Genomic DNA, 6,183 nt, shown 5'->3' with positions numbered 1-6,183 from the left:
TTAATATATGGGTATGAACATTAAGAGAAGTACTTGCTGGACAGTTTGGTGAGTATAGTATATACATTTAGCCAGCTATCAGCAGACATTATACCCCTAGGGCTCATGACTACACCTGCTGTGGTTTTCACTATCAGGGATGTATTCCCTCCCATGGAGTGGGCCTCCAGTTCAATTAGAGGGTGGTTTGTTTCCCCCATAAAAGACGCACCATTATTGCACCCATAGGCTCATTTGGCCTGGCTGGCAAAAATATAAGGCTTGCAGTGTCCATTGTTGGGAATCTTCACTAGTGATTTCTCTATCTCCCATTGAACTGCATGCAGCATAGCTTTTTCCAGCTTTCTGTCAGCTTGTCTATTTTGAGGAGGTTATCAGCTCAGTTCTAGTGGATTTCTCAGTGGCCTTGCAGCCCAAGTTTGTGGAGTCTTCAGCAATAGGGTTTTATCATCTATCCCTGTTAGGAAACCAAGGGCCTTGGCAATGGCCTATAATGTTTTGGGGGTATCAAGGACCTCCCTGGCCAGCAACTCACTGGAAGGTATCCTATCCCTGGCACTGAAAATTTTCTAGTAACAATTTATGGCTTCTGAGTATTCCATGGTCCAAAAAAGTAGGTTTCCATAAGACTTATTTATTTATATCCTCTTAGATTTTGATTAGTCCTCCCTCCACCTTTTCTTTATTCAATCTCTTCCCCTGACCTCATTTAGGCCTTTTTACCCCCATTAATCTGTTCTTCTATTTACATATATAAAATACCATCCTATTAAGTCCCCCTCCCTCCCTTTCTATTCCCTTTATATCTCCTTTCTGGCTTATTGGCCTCAGCTACTGAGTTTTCTTCCTGAGTTTGCAAGGAGGCCAGTGTGAGTGGAAAATCCCCTCACCTGGCTTTTCCTGTGGCTCAGGCCAAGCCTGGTGGCCGTGGCCACATGGACCTGGTGCTGCCACTGCTGGAGCCACTTCTACCTGCTTCTGTGGTCTCTAGACGTTCTGGGTCTCTCCTACTTCTCTGTTGTGGTTGATAATTTATTATACACCTTCCCTTTTTAGTAGAAGAGTGTATTTTGCTGGCTGTTTTTGGCTTTTTCTCCCCTAGGCTGTTTTGGCATGGTTCCTATACCACCATCTTAACCAGAGGTCTCCTCTCCTTAAGATTTCTTGTTATGTGAGAATTCAAATTTCTTGCCATAGATTTTATTTTTTATTTTATTTTATTTTTCCAGAAACTTTCTTTATTTTCATAACTAGGAGTTGGGGGGATCAGCTATTAGATTCTGTGCCCAGGACAGTGACTGCTGCCTGGCGCCCACTCTCTATACAGTCGTTGACAGCGACCCCCTCGTAGGAGGCTCCAGCCAGAGTCAGGGGCATCCTCTGAGCAGCCAAGAACTGCATAGCTGACTCCAGTTTTTGCCAGTGGCCTAGTGTATACTAGGGAATACAGTTCTTGTGAAAATGGACCAAGCAGTGACTTGGTTGCTCCTTCAGACCTAACTGTGTGGCAGCTGCTTTCTGTGCCCGTTGTTGAAACAGCTCCTCAGACAGTTCACAGCCACTAGCTTCTAGCATTTGTAACCAGGAACCTCCCAACATCACAGTCACTCTAAGGCCTGGGGGGTTCCCATCCTGCTCAGGGAAAGCAACTGAATCATATACGATGCCAAGAACAATTGGGTCTTCTGAGGATGGCACCAAATGTCCAAATCCCTGGACAGGCAGATGAACTCCTCGGTACTGCAGATTCACCACAGCTACGGACACAGCGGTGATGGTACTCAGGACACGAGCCAGAGGTACAGCCTCGGCAGGGAGCAGCTTGCTGAGTGCTGGAGCTGGAATGGCACTAATAATGTGGTCAGCTTCCAGACTGCTGTCTCCTAGAGACACCTTCCAGCACCCTTCTGGCTGGAGGCTGAGCCCACAGACTAGGTGACCTCTGAGAACACTGACCCCTTTGCTGGTCAGGTGTGTATGAAGGGCCTGGGGCAACATCTCCAGCCCTCCACGAAGTGACCACTGGCTCCATCGCTTAGCCCTGGCCTGGCGAATAAGTCCAGAGTCTGGCTGTGGAGTTTTCCCTGCCCCCAGCAGCAGCCCCAGTAATATGGACCGATGGGTTTGCTCAGCTTGGAAGAGACTGGGAAAACAGGACCGGATGCTGAGCTCACGGCTGTTGCCTGCAAACACTCCACGGCAGAGACTGTCCATGGCTAGAGATGCCACCTCAGGTCCAAGGCGGCGCTGGGCAAAACTGTGCACAGTTTCATCGGACTCTTGGCCCCTGGGTTTCATCAACTCCCGCAGCCCGGCCCAAAACAGAGGTTTGGAGAAGGGTGGTGAAGGGCGGAGTAGCCCCCTGAGCCCACTGGGTAAGGGGTGCAGGGCACCTCCTACATACAGGAACCTGTTCTGGGCAGCTGGGTGGTCTCCCCGCACAGGCAACACTTCGGAGTCCAGGCCAAGTTCAGAAACCAGAAGTAGTGTCCGAGCTCCCAGAGCTCCCGCCGGTCTAATTCCTCGAGATCCAAGTTCAAAGATCGCACCATCTGATCCACGGACTGAGCGGATCCAGCCCCCCACACGCTCACTGCCCTCCAGGAGGATCACCTTAGGGGGACAGGGGGCTCGGATCAGGTGGTAACTGGCGGCCAAGTCGCTGATGCCTCCGCCAAGCACGATCACGGTCCGGCCCATTGGGACCCTGATTTAAAGGGACGGCAGAGCGCGCGTACGTGCGGGTGGCACGGTGGGGTCTTCGCCCAGGAGCCAGGGGAGATAGAGGCCTGGACCTCTGGCCTGCAGATAAGGGCCACGCCCACGCTACCTGCCCGGCCGCCCGCTCGAGCCCAGCGGCTGGAGGCCAGAATTGTGCGGGGCTCGGCGGCCCCAGGGTCTTGCAGCTGGCAGGGGCTTCACCCCAAGCCTGGCCCCCGCCCCCGACTCCGACCGCCATAGATTTTAAAGCAAGTGCCTCTAAGCACTGAGCTATCTCTCCAGCCCTATCATAGATTTTCTATTACTTGGAAGCATACCTTTCCAGACTTTGTGTTAAACAATCGGGGAAATGAAAGGTGTACTGGAAGGGACACACATTCTAGTTGGTGGGGGTGGTGGTTTGATTCAGGTGTCCTGCATAAACTTAGGTTCCCAGCTGATGTAGATTTGGGAATTAACGCCTCTTGGAGGCAGTGTATCGTTGGGGGCGCGCTGATGGGTGTTATAGCCAGCTCCCCCTTGCTAGTGTTTGCCACACTCTCCTATTGCTATTGTCCACCTTGTGTTGGCCAAGGGGTGCTGTCCACCCTCTGCTCATGCCATCGTTTCCCCTGCCATCATGGAGCTTCCCCTCCAGTCTGTAAGCCAGCATAAACCCTTTTCCCCCACAAGCTACTCTTGGTCAGGTGATTTCGGCCAGCAATGTGAACTTGACTGCAACAGTGGTTGTGGGAGACTTTATTCTATGGCCTTGTGGGCTGCGTGGTCTTGATCATAACTGCTCGGGCCTGCACTTATAGTGAGAAAGCCGCCACCAGAAACATGAAAAGGAATGAGTGTACCTACCTGTGTCCTAATAAAATTCTGCATGTGGACATGGAAAGTTGTGATTCACATAATGCTCCTGTGTCACAGGTTTTTCTTTTTCTTCTTTCTTTCTTTCCTTCTTTCTTTCTTTCTTCCTTCCTTCCTTTCTTTCTTTCTTCCTTCCTTCCTTCCTTCCTTCCTTCCTTTCTTTCTTTCTTTCTTTCTTTCTTTCTTTCTTTCTTTCTTTCTTTCTTTCTTTCTTTCTTTCTTTCTTTCTTTCTTTTTTTGAGTAGGCTCTCGCTCTAGCCCAGCTGACCTGGAATAGTATCAGGCTGGCCTTGAACTCACAGTGATCCTCCTACCTCTGCCTCGTGAGTGCTGGGATTAAAGGCATGCCACCATGACCAGGGCTGGAGGCTTAGCAGTTAAGCGCTTGCCTGTGAAGCCTAAGGACCCTGGTTTGAGGCTCAATTCCCCAAGACCCACGTTAGCCAGATGCACAAGGGGGCGCACACATCTGGAGTTTTTCTGCAGTGGCTGGAGGCTCTGGCGTGCCCATTCTCTCTGTCTCTGTCTCTCTCTCTCTGTTGCTTTCAAATAAATAAATAAAAATAAAAATAAAACAATTTTTTTTAAAAAAAGGCATGAGCCACCATGCCCAAGGTTTTTGTTTGCTTGTTTTTTTTTTCTTTTTTAATCTTTTTTTCTTTTCCTCAACCAGTTAATTAGGTAAAAGTTTTTCTTAGTAAGCTCTGTAAAAATATACATCAGGGGCTGGGGAGATGGCTCTGTGGGTAACAGTGCTTTCCACACAAGCATGGAGAACTGAGTTTGATCCCCAGCACCCATGTAAAAGCCAGGTCAGGCACACCTGCAACCCCAATCCCGATGCAAGGCAGAGACAGGAGAATCACAGAGCCTTGCTGGTCAGCCAGCCTGACCCAGAACTGGCAGCTCCAAGCAGGTTTAGCGAGAGGCTTCAACTCCAGGAAATGATGTGGAAGAGTGATAGAGGGTAATGTTGTACTTCGGCCTCCACATGCACATACATAGGGAACATACAAGTGCACACACATGTGCACACACTATACATATCCATGCACCAGCTCCATACACACAAATAAAACAAATGCAGCAGTTGGGACTTAGCCCCTGGCCATGTCTGCTGGTGTGTTTTGGGCAAAGGAGGAGCTTAGAACCTAGCAAAGTAAAACTAAACAGGGCTGGAGAAAGGGCTTAGCAGTTAAGGTGTTTGCCTGCAAAGCCTAAGGACCCATGTTTGACTCTCCAGATCCCACATAAGCTGGACACACAAGGTAACACATGCATGTAAGGTCACACATGCACATGAGATGGTGCACACGTCTGGAGTTTGATTGCAGTGGCTGGAGGCTCTGGTGTGCGAATTTCCTCTCATTAAAGCAAAAAAAAAAAAAACAAAACAAAAAAAACCCTCCTATAATACGTAGGAAGAGGGGTTGGAGCTGAGCAGTCTAAAGGTGTTATCTTGAAAAGCCTGCCAATCTGGGTTCAGTTCCCCAGGACCCACACATGTAAAGCCAGGTGTACAAAGTGGTGCATGTGTCTGGATTTTATATGCAGTGGCAGGAGGCCCTGGCATGTCCATTCTCTTTTGCAAATAAATAAGTAGAAACATATATATGTATTGGTTTTTCGAGGTAGGATCTCACTCTAGTCCAGGCTGACCTGGAATTCATTATGTAGTCTCTGGGTGGCCTCGAACTCACGGCGATCCACCTACCTCTGCTTCCCAAGTGCTGGGATTAAAGGTGTGTGCCACCATGCCTGGATAAGTAGAAATATTTTAAAAATAATACACACTAAGTAGGCTTTAACATTTTGTTTTCTTCCCCTTATGTCCTTACAGAAAAGATAACCTCTGGGCAGATGAGAAAGGCTGACCTGAAGGGAGAGAGGCTGGGACAATCTAGATAGAAGAAACATGGGAGAATTGTTATGTTCTGATACTTTTGCTGGGGTTACAGGTGTGGGTCACATGTACAGTTCATCATTTGGTCTTTAACAGACCCACAGCTCGTTTTGTACAAAGCGTTAACTGAGCACTCATTTTTACTTTTTACCCTCATAGTAGCAAAACTTGTCAATACCATCTTCTGAGCAATTTCCTTATTCCCTGGTTTGGTGTAGACAGGGTGGGGAAGACAAGCAGAGTGTCCGTCACCTGGGGAAGGAGACAGTGAAACGTAAGGCTGCGCACCACATGGCACCAGCATGGTTAGACGACAAACGCCCACGTGTATGGAACTTAAGACTATGTAGGATTGCTCCACACACCCGTCTGTGACCTTATGGAAGCCTGCATTCAACATCAACCTCTCTCACACAGGTACCTGGATACAAGATGGTTGGTAGGGTGTGGGAATAAGACAAGTACATAAAAGAGAAAAAGTAAAATAAAGCACAAGAAAGAAGACTTGCATACACTGAAGACAAATTGCACCTTAAACTGAAGAGTACAAGTAACTGATTTTTACCCAATCACCAAAGCAACACCAAGAAAAGGCAAAGACCATCTCTGGCCCAGGAGACGTTACAGAGGAAGCAGTGATTTCAATAAGCACTGGGCTGGAGAGACAGCTCAGCGGTTAAGGCACTTGCCTGAAAAGCCTAACA

At 48.5% G+C, this 6,183-nt stretch overlaps 1 pseudogene; it reads right to left on the bottom strand.

Moving 5' to 3' along the window:
• Window positions 1-1,249: 1,249 nt before the first annotated feature.
• LOC101605769 lies at window positions 1,250-2,273 on the bottom strand (annotated as a pseudogene).
• Between the last annotated feature and the right edge of the window lie 3,910 nt (window positions 2,274-6,183).

The sequence above is a fragment of the Jaculus jaculus genome, chromosome 16, assembly GCF_020740685.1.
Source record: "Jaculus jaculus isolate mJacJac1 chromosome 16, mJacJac1.mat.Y.cur, whole genome shotgun sequence".
Classification (NCBI taxonomy): Eukaryota; Metazoa; Chordata; class Mammalia; order Rodentia; family Dipodidae; genus Jaculus; species Jaculus jaculus.
This window is presented reverse-complemented; position numbering and strand designations above follow the sequence as displayed.